Below are 22815 nucleotides of genomic sequence, written 5' to 3'. Positions count from 1 at the left end.
ACGCGATGGGTATGCATCATCATAGGCACACGGACTAATGGAAAATCTGATCATTTTATTGCGCTTTTTGAATTTAATTTGAGCATTAGCATTGATTGCACATATTACAATGTAAATAGTTAAGTTAAAATAATATTGGAAAAATCATGAAAAATTTCGATGCACAGCTCAAAAATGTATTAATTAAATGAATTAATAAATGTCATCGAGTCTGTCCCGATAATTAACAAACCGTCAGATGAGATATTGCGCTACATTTGGGCCAAGTGGAGAAAAAAAATATTTTATGAATTAGTAACATATTAAATTTTCGCAGATATTTGGGGAGAAAATACTATAATACTTTTTTTAGTACACGATGTCCATCACAAGGGCAGACGTTTGCCTATGTAGGGGTGAATTTTAACGATCCAATGCTTTCTCATGGTCAACTTTACATAGCACTTTTAGGATTTAAAAATCACTAACAAGTGTGTCTTTATGTGTTTATCAATATAAAGCACTCAATTTAGATTATTATTATATACTGAAATAAAATAAAAACTATTTATTTAACTTGGACTGAAAACATTCAAATTATTTATTAAATAAAAAAGACAGTCAATTCCGCTTAATTGGGACACATTGGACCGAAACATTTTTGACTAAATATGCAAAGTTCAAGGCAAAATTCAGAATAAATATTTTTCTTACTCTTGATTAAATTTTTTGACAAAGATAAAAATAACAGACTCACTATATGTAATTAGTAAACTAAAAATATTCGATATTACAAATAAGAAATATTCATTCTTGTACTAAAAACTTAAATTAATTTAATTATTCTAACTCAGCATATTCAACAAAATATTAGTGTTTCTACATACATGTATAACTATAAAATAATTTTATTTCTTTAAAAATGCTTCACATTAAGTCTTTCCTGTATTTATATAACACTGAAATTATATAATACAAAAAACTTTTAGTTATGCACAGAAAAAGATATTCATCATCACTGTCGTCATCTTCGCCTAATGTATGATGTTTAGATTATGACTAATGTAATGACTTCAACAATTGCATGCACAGCTAGATTTTTATCTATTGCCGAAATTTTTTATGATAATCAACAGCTGAAACTTATATTTTTGTCCCAATTAAACGGAATAGTGTCTCAAAACTATTTTTTTATTTAGTTTCTGATTTTTGAAATTTGCCCCAAATAAACGACTGACAGAAAAAATTAAACGGAATCGATTGTAATTTATTTTTAAATTTAAAATATTTAAATACATTATGCCCTATTAAAAAACTGCTCATTTAATATATTCGGCCATTTGAAAATTCAATATATTATGGTAAAAAAGCAATAAATTAATTTTAAATATGTTTTGCGATAAATATTAAACAATAGTAAAGTACAAACAAATCTGACTGATTCATATTTTATATGTGTAAATTCAGGCAAAAATTATCTGTTCCATTCTCAACGTTCACAGCATTTTACGAAGACGTAAATTTTGAGTATTTATAAAACATATTTTTGGCGAGAATGAAAATGGTAAGTATTTCGTTCCGAAACGTAATTATAAAATTAAGTTTACTACCGAAGGGTATAAAGAATTTATCGGTCGTTTTTAAACAGAAAAAATACAAAACTTTAACTTCATTAACTTCAAAAAAATATCACATGAATCTTTCATGAGATAAGCTTTCCATTCGGATCGTTTTATGTGTATGCTTCATTTGTTAATTCAGGCTAAAATGATCCGTTCCATTCTTAACATTCGCAGCATGTCATAAAAACGTTAAAATCATATAGAAAAACCGTTATTTTATTAACAAAACACAATAATTTTAAACCGAAATTGCGTTCCGTTTTCTATAATACAATTAAATAAATATATTTAAAAAATTAAATTGGCAAAAAAAATGTGAATTTTGACCGATCACAACTCCTCACATGTAGATCAGCAGAGGTGGTGGGGAGTTATATAGAGACTATTTCGATATACTGACGAGTGCGAGAGAGACAGCAGCAGTGTGTGCATATGTGTGCGTGTTATATTTAGAAGGGGTCCTCTCTCGTGTATGTGGGACCTGCGGGAAGCCAAGTAGGTGGGTCGTAAAGCATCGTAGGACGGGCCCGATCTGCCAGTCTAGTAGACGGCGATCGGCTCGCGATCGCGTGGCAGACGCTGTGCGATTTGGCGGCTCGTGTGATTTATTATGCTGCAACCAACGCTATTGCATCTCAAAAGCAACTTATCTTTCGTTTAAAAGCAGCATGTTTTTAGATGAATTGATACATTATAACAACATTTTTTCATTATTATTTTAAAATGTAACTCAATTAGTTTTAACCAAGATTAAATATTAATATATGTATGTTCGTGATTAAAAAAAAAACTGACCTCAAATAATGAATCTGAACTCAACTACAGTTATTTGAGATGTATCTACATACTGATGTATTTCATGTATAAGTTTCTTTAGCCTTTTTTATACTTATTATACAATAAATAAAAGGAGCGGAACATTGCCTTCAAAAGCACCTACTTTCTAGGTAGTACTTTCACAATAAACATTATTATTCAAAGGAACAGATTGTAGTTTTTGACGCGGCTCCGTTTGTGTTAAAAATTTTTTGCAAATTATTGTTGACTTTATTGCTTTTTGAACGTTTAAAAAGTATTAGACATGAACGAAAATATTCAATGAATTTTAATTATTAGCAGTAAATTTAGGTATTCGATCTCAATTTTCTGATCTAATACCTAAGTTATATTTTCACTAGGTAAGTCCAAATACATTTTTACTAGTAATTATATATTTAATTTGATTTTTTCAGGAATGTCTATAAATACTAGTTCTAAAATAATTTTATATCCATTATTAACTCTTAAAGATTTTATGGTTATTTTAAGAGAAATATGAAGCTCGATTAAAGAACAAGATAAAGAGCATTGTATCTCGGTTACAAGTACTTTCTGGACATTGAAATTCAAAAGCAAATATAACAAAGTCTTCAGAATGCGATTGCGATCCTTAGTTACGATGTCAACTTAAAGATTCATATAAATCATATACTGGTTACGCATTGACTTTTTTATTAAAAACTCTTTGCCATCTGATTCTGAACGGACTTCAATCTCATGCAGACGCGGCGCTGTGATGGATGACCGGTCGAGATGTTCGCAGAGCGCAGACTTTTTACTAAAGTATCTCACATATCACAATAGTCTCCAATCCAGGTAATAATCACTCTTTTATGTTGCGCAACATACATAGATTTTTCATCGCCGCCATATTGTCCTCCAATTTGGAAGCACGACCACAAAAAATACCTGAAAATACAATAGGCGCCAAAAGAATGTCTGAGGAATAATATTTTTATTTAATTACCGAATAATTCTAATATTACAATAAACTATATAAAATACAAAAAGAAAAGTTCAGCAATTAAATTGTTAAAATGCAATAAAACATTTTGATAAGCGTAACATTTTTTTAATTGAATACTTAATACACCTTCTGCCCGAAGCTTTAAAACACCCTTAAATTAATTATAAAAAATAGGGAAGCCCTTGTTCTTGTATTGTAAAAAAATCGGTGAAATCCATTTACGTTTTCTATTTCTATAACCCATTATTACGGCGAAAGGTAAAATATTGCCTCAAAGTTCTGTGGGGCGCCCTTTAAAAAAACACGCGTTTCAAAAGAACACGGCGTGAACACGTTTTATTTTAATCATTGTTTTTTTGTATATATGTATATATAATACTAAGGATTGAGCGTGTTACATGTAATGCATACAATACACGTTACAACAATATACGCGATCGATTTGCGTCTAAAAAATGACATAACATTTTTTCGCGTGCCCGAAAAAAAAATGTTATGAAAACCACCATAAAATTTGCACTTTATTGCTTTTCGCTGTTTGATATGGCGGCGTTGACGTATTTATGGTGTGTTTGAACATGTTTATCTACACACGTCGTTGGCGTGATTTAAATAATTAATTTCTGTTTAAGAACACCATATTGAGATCCATCGGACTAATAAATTTTACGAATCGAAGATTGAGAGCAACAAAGATCTATATATCAATATAAAAACTATCGATGTTCGTCAGCAAGTCATTATCATATTCTTTACATCTCTATCACATAAATTATTGTCAGATTCAATAACGCGATTTATCTGTCGAAAATCGCCTAGGTTTTGGAAGAACGCCAATTTTATTAGTATTAAACAAGATGGGTCAAAATATATGTTCTATAATTTATTACTAATATATATTCTTCCTCGTGTACTGTGGCGATTAATTGCATACCTAGATTTTATACCAATTTTTAAAAACATTTCTTAAACTGCAATAATTTGTTTTAAATATTTTAAACTGCTTATTAATTTTAGTAAGCAATTATTTTAGCTGTTAAGAAATATCTCTTTGATGTCAGGGGTATAAAAATATTTTTTTTAATCATTTATATCCAACGTCTGATGTAAAATTTTAATGTATATTTATAAATAATATGTGTTAAACAAACCTTAATTGCAATTATAAACAAAATTTTTTTTCTTAAATCTAATGATTTCAGTTAAATTTTTGAATGAAATAATTTAAAATATTGATTCTCAGTTATAGGTTACAATATTTGAAAGCTTGAAATAAAAATAAAGAATGTGCTTTCATAATATATTTAAATTTAGATTTGTTAAATAATGAGTTAATTTGATTATTTGATAATTAATTTTGCTCGACAAAAAACTATTTCTACGACTTTTTCATCAAATAAAAAAATATTGTAAACAATCCTCATGGGAAAGTTGATATGAATGCATATAAGTTATATAATATAATTTAGAATATATTGGAAACTAATTTTAAGAAGTTTCCACTCCAGTGGAAAACACTATTGAAACGCTAATACACAGATGTGTTACGATAATTTTGGTTCAACTCTTCAATGAAAAAGTTAAATAATACTGTTTCAAGCCAAAAGTTCAAAAGCTTGAAATAAAAATTGAAAACAAGTTTTTATAAAATTTTAAATCTAGATTTGGTAAAACGTTCTTATAATATATTTTATTCATATTTGAAATATAAATATTAATATTTGTATTAAGCAAAAAATTACTGCTTCGATTTTTCCAAATAAAATATAAATAAAAATATTTTTTCTGACTGTAATTAATTAATTATTGACAAAATCACTAATGCGAAGGATATACCGATTATATGAGTTTTATTATTTAAATTTAAAGGTAATGATAGAGTTTTTGGTACAACATTCTTATAATATATTTTTTCTATACGTTTTAAAAATAATTAATTGTACTAAGCAAAAAACTATTGCTTCGATTTTCTTAACTACATAAAACTATTTATTGTTTTTAATTAATTTTTGACCAAATTTCTGACGAGAAGGATATACTAATTATATGAGAAAAAATTAAAATTGAAAGCTATTGGTAGTATTATTTTAGATTTAGATTTGATAAAACGCTTATAATATTATTTTTTTTTCTTAATATTCTAAAAGATAATTAATTTTATTTATTAAGCAAAAAACAGTTGCTTCGATTTTCCCAAATTACAAAATATATTTTTCCGATCGTAATTAATTAATTATTGACAAAATTTCCAATGAGAAGGATATACTGATTATATGAGTTATATAATAAAAATTGAAAGCTAACGGTAATTAAATTTGTAGAAGTCTAAATCTAGTAATATATACTATTGAAACACATGCAGATGTGCTACGACAATATTGGTTAAACATTTTAATAAAAAAAATCAATATTATTGTTTCAATTAAAAATATTTGTAAACTTAAAATAATAATTGAGAATGCGCTTTTAAAATGTCTTAAAATATAAATTTGGTAAAATGTTCTTATAATATTTTTTATTTTAAATGTTTTAAAAGATAATTAATTTAATGCGGTAAAAATCTACTACGTGTGTTTTTAAAATTAAACCATAATAATAAATTATACTTAATTAATTAATTATTTTCTAAAATCATAATAAGAAACATAACGATTGAATTTGTGTTATATATTTTATTTGGAAGATAATTGTAGTTAAATTATTTAAAGTTCTCAATCTAGTAATTTATACTTTAATACATTAATTCGTAGATGTGCTGCGATAATTTCAATTAAATTATTAAATGAAAAGTTAGAAAAATTGATTTTATATTATAAATAATTTTTTAAAAGCTCAAAATAAAAACGAAGAACATTTATTTGCAAATCTTGAAATACAGATTTAATAAAAAAAGTTTAAAATATAATTAGAAAAAAATACTAACTCACGAATTTCAGACTGTAATTAAATAAGTATTATTATAAATCCTAACGATCATAAATAAGCTAGATAATTTAATTCAGAACACAGATATTGCTATTAGAAATAAATACATTTTATACGGTTGGTATATGTGTCGAAAATAATGTATGTAAGCTTTTAGATATTTAAAGGTTTTTTGTCAAAGAAATACATAAATCGTTTAAAAAAATTTAATAAAGAAATCTTTCGTCTATTCATACACATCTCGAATTTCAGTAATTCCCAAGATTTATCCAAATATCTTAGTTTTTGGTATTTTTAAATGTGCTGAGAATCAGTATATTAACTTATTGTATATCGTAATCAGATTGTTTATAATCTACAAGTGACCTTCAATTAAAACTGTACTTTTTTAGTGTCTCCAACAGGCATCCTTGAGAAAATTATTTTGGTTCTTATATACCACAAAATATACCTCGACTGGTTTCGTGTATTGACGTTAACCATAGCGCGACTTGAACCCTGTACACTCGTCAGTATACTCGATTATCGTATGCCGAGATTAGCAGTTAATCAAACGTTTAATGACGCGTACGATAATTCAAAACGCCTTCTTAAACCCATGATAAACGGACAGGCATGGATATTTTGAAATAGCAATTCATCATGCTGCCACAATAAATCATTCAAATTAATTGTGATTTACTGTCTGAGGTATGCATACGCACATGCCATTGTAGTCGGGTTCGTCTTCAACGTGTTTCGATATTATTACAATTTTTCAGTGTTATCTTTATATGCCGTTGGTTATGAAAATATTTTGTCTGGAACATCCTAATTGAATGGCACGTGGAAGTTTTAAATTATTATGGAAGGAATGCGACCTACTATTTTGTAGAAAACCATAAAAATAGCCAAGTCATACACATGCGGGTGATAAGCATACATTATGCGCAAGAAACTGCAAAATATGTGCATAATATGTACGTTTTACATTTTTTGGCATTTCTTCAGATATGCGAGGTAAAATACTGAAACATTTAAATTGCGTTTTTGTTTAGGCTGTGCAAAAACAGTTTTGTTCCTTATCGGAAAGTCTGACAAAATCTCTGGACAGACAAATTTAATATGCCCTAATTTTATATAACTATAATTATATATACACCAATTTTAAGTTGAATTTGACATAGAAAAGAGTTTACACTAAAACATAAAGCTCATGGTTAATATCATTAAACTGTAAGCAGTAAGTGATGTTTGTTTTAATTTTATATAAAATATATATATTAACGGACAACGTATCCAACACCTCAGATCGTAGATGAAAGTCAAAAATTAATAGTTCTATTCAAAGATATATGGAACGATCTATGAAATATTACGACCTATGTTCTCACATAAGTTGCAAAAAAGACTTCATTACACTTTTTCTCTTATATCTTATCTTCATTACACTCTTTCATTTAAAATTCTCTAGTGTAGATATAGATTCTACACATATCTTTTGTCTATTATGTGTGTGGATTTTTTTCTCAAGGTTCAAAAAAAATACGCTCCAATCAATCGCCCACGATCAAACAAACAGGAAGGCGAGCCACGAGCAGCGAACGTGAATTATAACGAAATTATGATAATCTCATCCTGAAATTATCAGCATCCCGATCGTGTTGAGAAACAGCCTTAAACCACGAACAAACCAAAACGCTGCCGCCCCCATAATCTCTCAACTCCAGCTTACCGGTTGGATCGTTTCAATTTTCATCGGCGAATTAAAAATTAGCTACACATCGGCCGTGCCGTTGCTGTAATTGCTTAATTTATAACGCGTTTATGTAGCGAGAAGAATCGTGAAAATTCGCAACGCGGTTAAAGGTAGATATTATAGCATATTCACGAGAGATGCAAGAAACACCTCAATGTATGTTCGCCTTGGATGAAATATGAGATTTTTCACTTTTTGCGCGTGTGAACGATCGATGTTGGAGGTTGTGAAATGTGTTTGTTATGGATAAGCAATTATGTGTAATCAAAACTGAAGATGAAATATTATGATGCAAGTTATGTTAAAGTCAAAGTTACATATAATTGCTAAGATGCATTTGATCTGTTGCGGACTTCTTCTCTTTACAGAGTGAATTAGATCCTACACGGAGATGGGCTTCCGTCAATTATCTGCTCTTTAGTGTCGGAAAGTGTCATTCTGTGTCATTTTCTCGATCTCTTTCACTATCAGATTATTCCTACGATCTCAGTGGGAATGCTTTTACTAAAGAAACTTCCACTAAATATCTCGGAATTACTTTTAAGATCAAGTGGAGATTCTCTCTATACGTAAACGACGTATGTGAAAAATCTTATAAGATGTTCTGATTAAAATAATGTATAGGCTTCTAAAATTCCATGTGAGAGAAATTAAAAAAAATGTCACTTTATCATAACCTAATAAAGTACCAAGTCATGAAAATAAGCTTAGCGTATTAAAGTGTTTTGATTTTCTACTTAAACATAAATAATATTGCTTTGTATTTTTTTAAAACACTACTTTAAAAGCTTATAGTGGTCATAAGAGCAATATCAAATGTAAAAATAAATTTGGCTTTTCATTATGATTTTCACTGATGCTTTTATTGTTTAAAAAATCAGCTGTTTGTATTATAATTAGTTTGCTGATATTTTTCGGTAGTTTTTGCATTTGAATAACCCTTAATTGTATATTAAAAGTTATTTAAATACATAAACTATTAAAAAATAACAAAAAAATATTTTTAGCACAAAAACAGTTGATTCTTAGATACAATAAAGGCCTTTATAAAAATTATAATAAAAAGCGCAATTTATTTTGTGTAGTTCCGATCAAAAATTATGTTTTATTTGCCTACCCAAATAACCCAAAGATTTCGTAGTATATTTATAAAAAAATATAATGCCAAATCGTTCATAATGTTTGTAAAAACTCTATATTATTGTGTATGTATTTATTTAGCTATAGATAAGAACAATTCACAATTTAAATGTGTGCAATAAATCGGGCTAAGGGTAAAAACAGCTACCCTTGGTGAAGATCGAGTGTTACTTTGAACGTGCTTACGTGATTACGGGATTTTATAAGTGAGTATTTTTATTTTAAATGTGAAGATGAACTCTTATGCAGTAGTATATCTGCCAAAAAAGTGCTATTGACTGAAAAACTGCGTCTAAAAAGCATATAATGGCCAATCGAGTTGAGGAAAAGTGACTCTCTAATAAGAGTAAAATATTTTTTACGGGTCAGATGAGGTGTATTTACGTTAATCGTAAAGGTGGTAAAATATATAGTGAAAAATGTATCTAGTGCAAAATCAAGAGAGCCAAATGATTTTGGGGTGCTTCTTATATTTCGGAATGGAAAGTATCCACTTCTCTGATAAAACAGCAAAAGTGGTGGACTAAAAAGCTGTTTTTTTTCACCCTTTTGATGGAAAAACACATGGACTAAAAAATATTTTTAATAATCTTAATCAGATTAATAAAAATATTTTTTTAGTCCATATGCTTTTCCATCAAAAGGATGAAAAAACGGATCGAAAATAATTTTTTAACACAGGATGTTTTATAATTTAATAACAGTATTCAAAGTTTTTTTTTTAATTTTAAACATTTTTTTATTTTTATTTATTTAATAAATTTTTTTATTAAAAAAATATTTTATTTTACGAAAAATACAACTTATCTTTAGTAAAAAACGAAATAAATTTATTTCGAACGTGATGTTTTTATAAGCTGTAATTTGATGCAGTTCGTATTATGTAATTATTGTACTTAAAAAAAATTCTGCTACTTGGGTTAATGGGATAAAAATGAGATTATTTTTAAAAGCGAATATGAAAAAAATAATTTAAAATGAGCTAATTTAACTAAATGTGGATTACGTGATGTTTACTTAAATTTCTTTAAATCGGTTTAAGTGAATAGATAAATTATATATTGAACCAAATTTTGATTTAATGGTACAAACAATAAAGTAAATTATATGAATTTACATATAATAATAAATTTCGTCGTTTACATTAAATCATTTAACCATTAAATTTAACAGAACGTCGCGCCGCGTCGCCTGACTCAAAAACTAACTTCCCGCTAATTCAAAAAGCAATTCGGTACGTTCTAAATTACTTTGATGAAGTCATTATTATAATAATACCGATAATTGTATATAATACGAAAATCAAACTCAAATTGGATTCGAAACTGGATTGGAAATTATCATATAATAATGTAAAAGCGTTTCGTACAAATTGCCGTCGTCGAGTAATAATAACGGCCTTACAAAAGCTCGCTCGTGAAAATCACGTTAATTTTAACTACAAAAAAGTATCAACCGGTTAAATATTACGTAATTTGTATTAGACGTAAATCTGATATCGAAATGTCCGAGTGTCGCCGTAGCTTATCTCTTCTCGCAAAGCCTTTGATGTTGGGTTTAGATTAAACTAATTACGTTCGAAACGAAACCGAAGGCAATGGATTAAGTTGGATGCGATTATATGTGAAAACGACGGAAAAAAAGGAGACACGTCCGAGATTTTTTATCTCATCTCGGGGCATATCTAATAATGTATCTTGCGAGATCGGAACACGATGATTGGACGTGAACGAAAGCGCGAGAGAGATTTATTTGCATACATACGTAGATTTTTTTTCAACATGGCTAAAATTGCTCAAGGTAATTCACCTTTTTAGAAAAATTATATGTTTGATGCCAGACGTGATTTTGATAAGACGTGCGATTTTTATTTATTTTTTATATGTCACATTGATCATGATCAAAATTTAAGCAAATCGCAAAACTTCGACTACTTTTTTAAAGGTCCATAAAACCACTTTTACATAGATACAATAAATAAATGTTGTTGAAATACTATTTTATATTAGACACTTTTCAGTATAAAAAATCAACATTTTACATAGCTCTTTGATTATATTTCTAATTTACTTGGAATGACAATGGGGGGTGGTAGTGAAAGTTTTTTTCATCTCTTTGTGCATGAAGTTAACGACTCTTCTAACAAACTGTGTTCATAAATAGATATAATTTATTCCCAAATAAATTACAATTTTAATAAATTAATCCATAAAATGTGTATTTTTCCTATATTATATTGTACACAAGTTTTTAAATTTGTCATTTAAAATTGTATTTTAATTCTTAATGAAGTTACTAATTATCATAATAGACAACATATAGAGTCTTGAATGATACATTTTATGCCTTACATACCTATCTAAATATGATTATATTATTTTATGATATTTTTGACCCGATTTGCCAATTTAAAACATATCTAAGAATACAGACATTATATAGTTTTTTTACAATCTGAATTTTTTGCATATTACTGCTACGAGCTACGGCAATATATATTTTTCTACGCCAAAAAAAACAACACAATGTACACGCTTTGGGGGCGTTCGATTTTTGTCGATCATCATCGCCTTGCGGCCCTCTTACAAAACACAATCGAGACCCGTGATTACGGCCAGCGGGATTATGCAACGAGGAACGGGGGCCGGATTCGGAGTAAAAACCTCCTAAAACTCACTCACACTGAGCGAGCGCTCTTTTTAATTGGAGCTGTTCGACGTTCGCTTTTAATGTCTTCATCAAGTAATATGTAATTTATGGACGCGAAAGAACGCCAGTACAAAATTGCCCGGTCTTCTTCGTCCCGGTTCGTCTGTAAATTATATACAATTACCGGACGAAATTTACATCGATATGGCCAGCGAACTATATATACTATGTGTACATATTTTGTGTACACTGTGAGATTGGTTGAAAACTATGCGCGAGATTTAACACTCAATAATTGCGAGAAACAATCGTATAGTTTTGAGAGCCAATGGGAATTTATCGCATTCGAAGTATTTTTTATCATAGCCTTGGATTTTGGACATACGAGAATATTGATTATTTAATCTGAATATTTATTCAAAGTTCAAGTATTGACTAGAATTTTTGCTAAAGCAAGTAACTTAATTCTTCAAAATTGCCTTCTATACTTAAACATTTTTCTACTGTATTTAAATAAACTAAAATGATAAATGTGCAGAATTAAAATGAGAAAATCATATTTACATTGTGGTCGTCGTTTCAAAGTGAATAGGGTAGTAGTATAAATTGTAAATCGAGCGTTTAATACCTTGTTGAACACATTTTGGAACTAATTCTTGCTGCCATTGCGATCTTTAAACCAATATTCAACCCTTTGGTTGCCAAAATACGAATTACCAAATTCGAAGTCTTCGCTGTATAAAGAATCAGATAAATTTTTAATGTGTTGCAGTGTATTTTATTCAGAGGAGAACAACATTTTTTTTCCAATTTATATTTTTTTAATACATTAATATTTACATAGGTATTTATCCTAAAATGCGCGGCAACTAAAATTAAATAAAAAAAATGTAAACATATTTTTCACTAGAGTAAGCTATCCAAAAAAAACTATGATAATAATTTACTCACAATACACTTTTTAAAATTACCTTAATACGACTATATAAATAATAAATAAAAATCAGTGTTCATAAAAAACTATTATTTTAACATTATTAAATACTAAAAAAACACATAAAATCGAAGACTATATTTAAGGATTTTTATTTTTTCTTTAAATCGTGAACATTAAATTGTTGAGTTAAAACTACAAATTTATTTATCTTATTGATTTTTTTTAAATTATAATATCTCTTTCATAATATAAAAATATGTGAGCATACAATTAGGTCGAATAATGTTGATATAACATATATGAAATAAATAACATAAATAGCATATTAACAATAAACAACCGCGATTCATGTATAAGCACAAAATATAGACATTTACACACCTTTAAATGATTCTATAAGCTTAGCTTAAAATTTTATTAGTTTCTTGATATTAGTCTCAACTGTATAATTATTTGATGCCTTAAGATATGAAAGTTCTGATAACATACTTATTTTCTTTAAAAAAATACTACGATTTAAGCAACCTCAATATAAATATAAGCACAAAATCTTCCAAAAGAAAAAGCACAGATTTTAATGGTTTCAAAATTTTATCTAAAATTTTTGTTACTATTCGCATTAGTATTTAATCCTTTGATTTATTTTTATAACTTTTACCTAAATTGTAAAATATTTTTTATTTTATTTTACCAAATTGTAAATTTTCTAAAGTATTTGCGAAAGTTATCATATACAAATAACTTATTGCCTAATTAAAATTAAAAAGCATGTGGAGGTTTTATTAATACAGTTATAACTTATTAAATATAGATTTGTTTCTATATATTTTTATATATAATTTAATTTAAGCTAAATATTATTATTTTAATTTTGAGAAGGACTTGACAACTATATTCAATAATGTACAATTTTCACAAATGATTTTATGAACCAAAAAACTATCAAAACTATTACTTAAATATAAAAATCGAAAAAATTAAAACTAGGATGTCAACAATAAAGATCAGTTATTTAAATCCAACTTAAACTTATGTCAAATGAAGACTTAAAAATGAAGCTGATAAGACTATGAATATTAATAAAGCCTTCATGCATCTTAACAATTTTTTGACTATCAAAGCTGAAGAGCAGCATGTAAGTATAGTATGTTATAATGCTCTTTATCAAGAAAACACTGTGATTTTACATTGCTATACTCTTGTACATTCAACATATATAGTATATATGTTGAATATATTCTAAACATATATAATACAGTAAATGTTTATTACAAGTGAATTTTAGTAAAATTATATCGTAATACATTTTCACCAGTAGATATATATTTCTACTCCTCAAAATACAATTGATCTATTAGGTACATAAAATAATATAAAGATATTTATTATCGTACGCATAACCGTTACAATGCGCTAAGAGATCAAGTTACCATCGACGTGTTAAAATGTTAACAACGCATCGTGATATACGTTTAAAATAATTTTACAATATATCGATAAAGTCGTTAAATTAATCTCGGCCGAATAAAGTGCTAATTAATGCATACCTGAGATGCAATATTATTCGCGTCGCGTACACCGGTTTAATTTTTGATCTTTATAATGCGATTCTCAGCTGCGTCACGAATATTAATTGAATTCTTTCAGATACAAAATAACAACACGAGAAATTAATTGAAATATCGCTCGTGTGATGGCGATAATATTATACAATATATACATAAAAATAAAAGTTTGCAAATACATTTTCAACGCTCGTTCGTTACGGCGCATCCATTAATCTCTTAATGTTTGAGGCAGTTTTTAAAAAAAAAATTGTTTTTGACTCCGGGGGCGGAACCCCGAGGTCCGACAGAGGTCCAAGGGAGGTACAAGGGCATGTAGACCGTCGGGGAACCGGACCCGTCAAACGGCTCTCTTGTACGGTTCCTCACAACGGCTTAATCAACTTTTACACGAACCAATAACAGAGGATATGATCATCACGCGACGATTCTCATGGTGTGGTTAATATTTATTATTAAATCATAATATTTTTATAATAACTGGATTGAACAGTCCGGTAGATTCGTTATATAAATCAGTACTTATCAATTGAAAAGTTTTTCCTGAGATCAAATTTTATAATTAGCTCTCCTACACATGAAGATTGTTTTAATATAAATTTAGTCGTAAGGTCCCATGTAATACAAATAAGTTTGTTATTATCACAATTATATATGTTAAATTAGTAAAAAAAAGGGTTCAGGAATGTCGATGAAAAAGGAAACCAAATAATTTGGCGTACAATTGGCATTGAAGATGATCTCGCCCAAGAGCGAAATAAAAACAAGTTTTGTCCCGGTTTGTCCAAAAGACACGTGTATCGACGGGCGAATTTGTCAGAAATACACGTTTTTGTGTCTTGATCGTAAAACTGTCTCAAAACGCTGACGAACTGCTGCTCAAGTGAGCATTATCACTAGAAAACATCTTTTTGGTGTCGTGTACCATAAGGCGGAACTTGTTAAGCACGTACACGAGACCATTATAATTTGGTGTAATCGCTGTTTGCATAGCACGAGTTTATATTGTAATACGAATAATATATGTAAAGTAGTAAAATTATAACAGAAATATTTATTTAAAACAGGTTTAAACGTGTATGTTTGAAATAAGATAATAAGATGTCAGATTATCATCCTAAAAAATATGAGTAATGGTAAAACAAATAATTTGCAATTTAGTAACAATGGCAATAAATCAAAGATTTTTTGTACACTCGCAAGTCAATATTATTCACATAGAATGCAATAATTCATGGTGTAGATAAAGAAGTTAAAAGCGGTTAAGCATGTCTTACTTTTCCGGTTAGAGTTTGACTTTTTAGTTTCATAATTTAGTTTTAAAGGCTTGAAGCTATGTTTTATAATTATTTGTTAGCTATGTTTAAGTTAAAAAGCTTTATATTTATAAATTAAATTGGACATAAAACTGTAGTTTTAGTAATATAGGTATTAAGATTTTATAAAAAAATTTGCAATATTTTATCGCAGTTATTTTCAACGATTCCTAAAATACATAAAAAGTATTAAAATGATCTTCAATATGAGATTGGTTATAAATTTTTTTTGAATTAGTAAAATTCATCATTTTACTTTAAGAAAACACTAAAAAATCACTTTAAATATGTTTTATTATCGATTCAAATAAAATTGTCATATTTTTATTTTGTGTTCTATGTTGAAATTATTATTAATAAGCAAATAAAATATTATTAAATATTTTAAATATAATTTTTCAAAACTATTTTATTTGTTATTATTAATTTCATGGTGGGTGTGAATAACTTGATAACTCGATATGTATAAAATTTAAAATATCTGTTCTTAGCTTTTTATGCTGGAATAATTAACTATCTCAATATTTCAATCTAAGGTTTCAAATTTCATGCATCTTAAGTTGTCAATATTCAGTCTACTTTAGTAATTAGTTTTTTCTAATTGATGCATTTTTTCTTGTTTTTTTAATGAATGCGACATTATTTTACTGCTATTACGATAACAATATATACACCCACACCAAAGCAATAACCCAGATTTAAATGTAAAATAATACATCGAGATTTTTTATTTAAAAAAAGTAATAATATATGGTAGATTTTAGTATGTATCTTTTTTAATAAAATATAATCAATTTACCAAACAAAAAATATGTTTTAAAAACCCGGCTAAAAATGAGTTTTGAATTTGTACAAAATAAAACATAAAAAAATGATTAATAATATTTTAAAGATTTTCAGGATTTTTATTGCTAAAGATGTAAAAAGATAAACTAAAATAAATTACAATAACTAAAACCGTTACAGAATATTTGATCATAATATTCTGAATATACTTAAGTTCTAAATCTCTTATCTAAGAACCAAAATTAATTAAAATAGAAAATACTCAATTTAATTTTTTTTTTATATTTTAATAGTTGCCACAAATATTAAAAATTTTGTCTTTTGTGTCTATAATTATTTATTTATGTTTATGTTTTTTTATATTTTTATATTTTTTGTTTAGATTTTTTAATGGCTTTTTTAACACATATCCCTTATTAATATTTTCTTCCTATATATTGATTATTGAAATACGTTATCATACTAAAAATTCAATATGTTTGTGCTCTGTAAATATGTACTAAATATTGAACTTAATTTTAATGCGATATTAAGTCAAAATATTAATTTTTTGTTATTTAAAAGTTGTGAAAAATATTTTTTTTAAAAACCGACAAACTCCAAAGGTATTGTAAAAGGTATTAAAAAATAAATAATTAATTACATATAATTTAAATAATTTGTAACATGTGTATTAAAATAATTTCGCTGTTGTTATGCGAATATATTTTCAATAAAAATAATATGTAGTTATATTGCTGACTTCGACAGCACATTCTAAAGAAATGACAATTTTTTTATAATAAAAAAAATATTTATCTCGTAAAATAATTTCTAATGTTGTTTATAACTATTTTTCGTAAATGTTAAAAATAAACAAATGACTCATACTTTGAATGTTATTTAATTAAGTAGGTAAATATATTTTTATTTCGATAATAGTAAATTTAACCATTTTTTGAAATTTAAAGAATTTATCTGAAAAAACAGGGTTTAAACCCAGTTTTTAAAAATTGTCTAAACTCAGTTTAAGTGAATCATTTAAACAAATACTTTGTTCTTATTTCTTACAATTTATAAACATTTATTTAGTCCGTATGTTTGACGTATATATATAATAGTTTGAGTCTTTGTGAATGAATTTTAAAATAAATATTTCTTAGTATAATCCGTTCCACAGCTCTCTTATTTGACATTTAGTATCTTCATGCTCTTTCTAACCTTTTGTAAATATATTGTGTAACTGTTTCTGTTTCAATGTAACTCGTACTATTTTTATAAATGTTTTGAAAATAGTTTTATTTATATGTAATTTGCTAAATTTATTTTAAATTAAAGCTTTAGCAATTCAAATAACAGTTCTTTACTGTACGTATGCACATACATATACATGCATGCATACAAACCCTCTACCCAGAAACAGGAAAGGTTATTCCCTTCTCTACACGAAAATCGCATCAGAAGCTTTCTCGTTATGGGCGCGCTTTATTCGACCGAGCTTCAAGGGCCTACTTTTAAAGTTTTAACACGATTCCCTCATAATACAACGCAGTTAGAAATTATTATATTTTGAATATATAACATAATATACAAAAAAAAAGTTTTTTTCAACATTTTTTATATATATTTTTTATGTAGTACAACATGCGTTCATTTTCAGTGACATAAATCAAAACTTAAAACACGACTATGATTCATTAGAGGCAACCACGCGATTTAACCTAATTATTGATTGACTAGCTGTCGGTACCTCACTATCGTGAGGTACCGAAAGCTAGCGAGTGTGCGTATACCGGACCCTCAACTTTTTGGGTTTTAAATATAATTTTTGCTTCGTTCTGATTTTTTTAAATATTTAAAAAAAAATGAATGGTTCAAATTAGACATTATTATTTAGGATTTTCAATAATAGACAAAATGGTTTAATCTATAAAAAACTACTAACATTTTCAATTCATTTGAAAATAGGTTTACAACTTGACTAAATATTTCCAGAAGAAAACATTTTATATTATTTATTAGATTTGAAACGTTAAATTTTATCGTTGTATTTGAAACTTAGATATTTAATGATAAATCTAAATATTGCATATCATTTATAAATAGGTTTAGAACTTGGCTAGATAATAATAAATTAAAAATTGTACAGTGAAATCTCAATACAGCGAAGCTTACGGAACCAATAAATAAATCGCATATAACACAATTTTATCATAAATTTAAATCTTAGCAATAAGAACTTTTTTTAGTTACACCATAAGTTGATTTATAATTTAAAAAAGTTGTTTATATGTTTTATGTGTAAATATAAAAGCCAATTAGAAAGAAATAATAAACTGAAAATATCAAGCACTTAATCTGTTACTTTAGACCAAAAGTGCGCTTTAAAAATAATAATAATTTTGAGACCTTTGTCAATTTTTATTAAAAATATTTATATTTATATATTTTTTAAAGTAAATGATTTATCTGCGCAGCATTATTAATTTTAATAATTAATAAGTGCAAAAAATTTTCACATTATTTAAAATTAATAATAAACTAAACATATTTAAAATCTATAATAAATTAAGAATATTTAAAATCCATAATAAAATAAAAAATATTTTTAAGGTTGAAAAAAATATCTTGAATAAATCTTGAAAATTTATTCTAAAACTTTATAATTTAAAAAATATTTAAATAAGTTAAAAAAATTAAATTAGTTATAAAATATTTTACAATTTTGTGTAGTTTCCTTTCAAAGGGGTCAGTAAGAGAGATTCTTGCAACACTATGTGTTTAGTAGTTGGTTGGTAATGAATAGTACTTATTTTGAAATTTTCCCCCTTTTTTTTAAAATTGTTTTTTCAAGCGAAATTTTAAAAATTCTCCAAAAACTAATAATTTAAATTGCCACCGCTCGCCAAAATTCAAGTACATATTTTTTTTGTTAAGAGAAGCTAATAAAAATCCACATTATTTATATTATATTTTAAATACCGTATAATTTCGACCATCGTGGCGCATTGGGGTAACCTGTTAGGCCACGATGGTCTTAATTTAATCGAAAAAATAAAAAAAATAAAATAAATTAAAAATATTTTAAAAAATATTTTTTTTAGAATTTGATGATTTTTAAACATATATTGATAAGTGTTTTACAATTTAAATCGTTAAAATCAATTTCGTAGTTCGTTCTTAAGCGCGCGGTGATATCCCGATCATGTATTGGGATATCCCCTCAGTTGCTTACATTTGACAGTTCTGTCATCAGTCAAGCGCGCGCCGGGATACAGCTTAGTGCGATTGAATAAACAGTAAAATATGCTAATTAAACAAAGCATTCTTCATACTAAGTGTCAATTGAAGATGATTTAAAGTGTATAACATAATTAAAACTATAAATTATGAGTGTGCCAGTAAGTGTTTGGTTATATGAATAATATGTCACGGTTATTCTAACAAAATTACCATTGACTTTCCAGGATCTAATATTAAAAGACAAACAGCGGTGATTGGACAATTAAAGGTATACATACCAAAGTTAATTAAACAAAGTAACATTTTACCCACTATATAGTATCGTTTACAGTTAATTTTCAGAAGCAATGATAGATCTAATAACATTTACGTATGGCAAACAATTAATATATGACATATTGCGACTATTTTGAAGAAGATGAAGATATGTCAATCTATGTGTTTAATCCTCTACAGTATCTTCCGTCAATTTTGTTCTTCGCTTGTCGTTTAAATTTAATTTATGGATTATATTAGTAGTAATAATGTGTTCAATGCTTAACTCTTGATAAAAGTCTTATTGTTTTTTAATTATTTTTCAGAAGCAATGAGGGAGCAATTTGATGACTTATATGGCCACAACGTAGAATTTGTATATATAAACAAAGAGTGAATGTTCTCATGTTGAAGTCACTGTCAGCAAGTATTATCTTTTTATAAAGAACATACTACATAAGTTTGATGTAACTGAATATCTTGAATTTGGCTATTCCGAAAGAGGAATGAAGGCACAGAACAAAAATTGAACATATTTTGCCACATCGGAATTAAAAATAACCCACTCTTAAATATTTTGGCTATCGATTATTCCAGGTTTGCGATCACATATATATAATCATTGTAAATTGTCTTTTATTAGATAACATCCAAGGAACTACACATTTATAAGCTGTCCGTTGGTTGATATATATAGCCGACAGCGCCGATTTGATCGACATTAACTTTCAATCCTCATACATACTAAGGATATATTACACGTTCACGTTTAAAATTGTGCATTAAATCGGAATCAATGATAATGTTTATGTAATATAAAAGGAGAAATTCACTTTTGGGCCCCGGAGCCCGGCGACGGGAATTCAAAATTTGAATATTTCATAACGAAGATTGTTTTATGATTGTTTATCTAATTTAATCAATGTATTATTCTAATCCTCAACACATGTATATATTTAATTTTCATAGTCATAACTCACCTAGTTAAGTTGCAATCCGATTATTTATAAAAGGAAAAACTCACTTTTCGGCCTCGGAGCCCGTCGCCGGGAATTCAAAATTTGAAGATTTCATTACGAAGATTGTTTATCTAGTTTAATAAACGTATTCTTCTAATCCTCAACACATTATGTATATATTTAAGTTAACATAGTTATAACACACCTAGTTAATTTGCAATCCGATTATTTATATTCAGTCAAATGACAAATTAATGAAAATTATTGTCGCGTAGCAAAATTTTATTATTAAATAAAAGCGTTGTCACGGTACTGTCTATTTGAATTCGAATGCTTATTTTTCATTGGTCGAAACTATTTGAATATTTGAATGCTTATTTTTGATTGGTCGAAACAACAGAACGCATTACCGGCGGCTCGAAAATCAATCGGAGCAAATTCAATTTTTATTTTTATTATTATAATTCCTTTGTTTACGTGTACTGTTACACACCGTTCATACAAAGCGATACGATTTATAGAGTAGACGATTGAACGGAGAATGTTTCATTTAAAGTTGTGCGCGTCCGGAAGCGGCTTAGAACAATTATATATAAGATTTTCTATAGCTTGCGTGTCCGATCGACTGAGACGATAATGAGATTCGTCGACTTTAATGGACGATGTTAATATAATAAAAATAGAGGGGGCATAATTCGTCATTAAGGCGAATAAAATTATACTTTGACATAACTCAATGTAAAACGAACCTTTCACGATTAAGTAGAAATTTTGCGATGTTTACCTGAAACAATACAAACATATGATTAGTGTCGATGAATTAAAATATTATTTAATACATGAAGTAAATAGATAACGGAGTTACTAAAGGCAGGTGTGAAGTTTTAATGTGGTAAGTCAGCTGTGACGTCAGTTGCTTCGTTGACCGCTGCCATTATTTTAAAATGGCATTTAAACAGTGCTCCTCAATTTTATATAAAAAATATAATACGCAGTTCATCAAGAGTTTCTTTAATCGTATATTCACGATAATACCAATTTGCGCGTAAAACGTCCAAATAAATCGTCACACTTCCTATCCGACTCGATAAAGCTCATTTGTAATGCAGATATTCGCTGTATATGATAAAGTATAGATTGCGTTACCCTTCTATTTTAAAAGACATGTTATATAACGCACATTGTCGCTTCGACTTCCGCTTTGTTGAAAAAATAGTTATTTCCATTTTTTTATCGACAATTCCTCACATAATATAATTGCATAGCGAAAAATTCACATGTACACAGATGATAAATTATTGCTGGTTTGCATTCGACCCCTTTAAATGTTAACTCTGCTAACCGCGTAATTAATTCTTGAACTTTGATGTTAATTTAACGGCGATTGACGATTGGCGTTAATTGTTTAACACATTGTTAGATAAACTATAATTTATTCTCTCAATTATATAGCCATGTGTTAATAAATAAAATACTTTCACCATATATTCGGTAATGAAGACGAAGGAACTGTATTGCGTGTGAGTAATTTGGTATACTGGCTCATAATTATTTGTGCGGCAGTGATTGATAACATTCTTATATCATGAAAAAATGGCCGTTAATCATGTATTGTATAATTATACCAATTTTAAATAATTATAATTTCAATAAAGCTTGAGTCGCTCGAGTATGTCGCTAATAGTTGATTTTTTAAATGCCTGAAATTATATACAATTGAAAATGACATAAATTGTATTTTTTATATGCAATTTTATACGGTAATTTTTAATAAAATATATTTTCAATTGAAAATTGATATATTAACACAATATAATCCAAAATATCGCAAATTTTTTGTTATATTATGAAAAAAAATAATTGTTAAGATAAAAATATTTATTTATAGCTGAGTTACAGTTCAATTATTTAGTTTTTAGTAAGGTTCTCAATTATT

At 27.4% G+C, this 22815-nt stretch overlaps 1 protein-coding gene across 1 annotated transcript in view; it reads right to left on the bottom strand.

Moving 5' to 3' along the window:
- The window catches only part of LOC148234833 (homeotic protein antennapedia-like), a 340898-nt gene that overhangs the window by 219640 nt on the left and 98443 nt on the right, over window positions 1–22815 (bottom strand). The gene's annotated exons all lie outside the window — the stretch shown is intronic.

This window comes from Plectrocnemia conspersa, unplaced genomic scaffold (genome assembly GCF_051122295.1).
Source record: "Plectrocnemia conspersa isolate PC_06_02 unplaced genomic scaffold, ASM5112229v1 ptg000005l, whole genome shotgun sequence".
NCBI lineage: Eukaryota > Metazoa > Arthropoda > Insecta > Trichoptera > Polycentropodidae > Plectrocnemia > Plectrocnemia conspersa.
The sequence above is the reverse complement of the archived record's forward strand: the minus strand, read 5'-3'. Positions and strand labels throughout refer to the sequence as shown.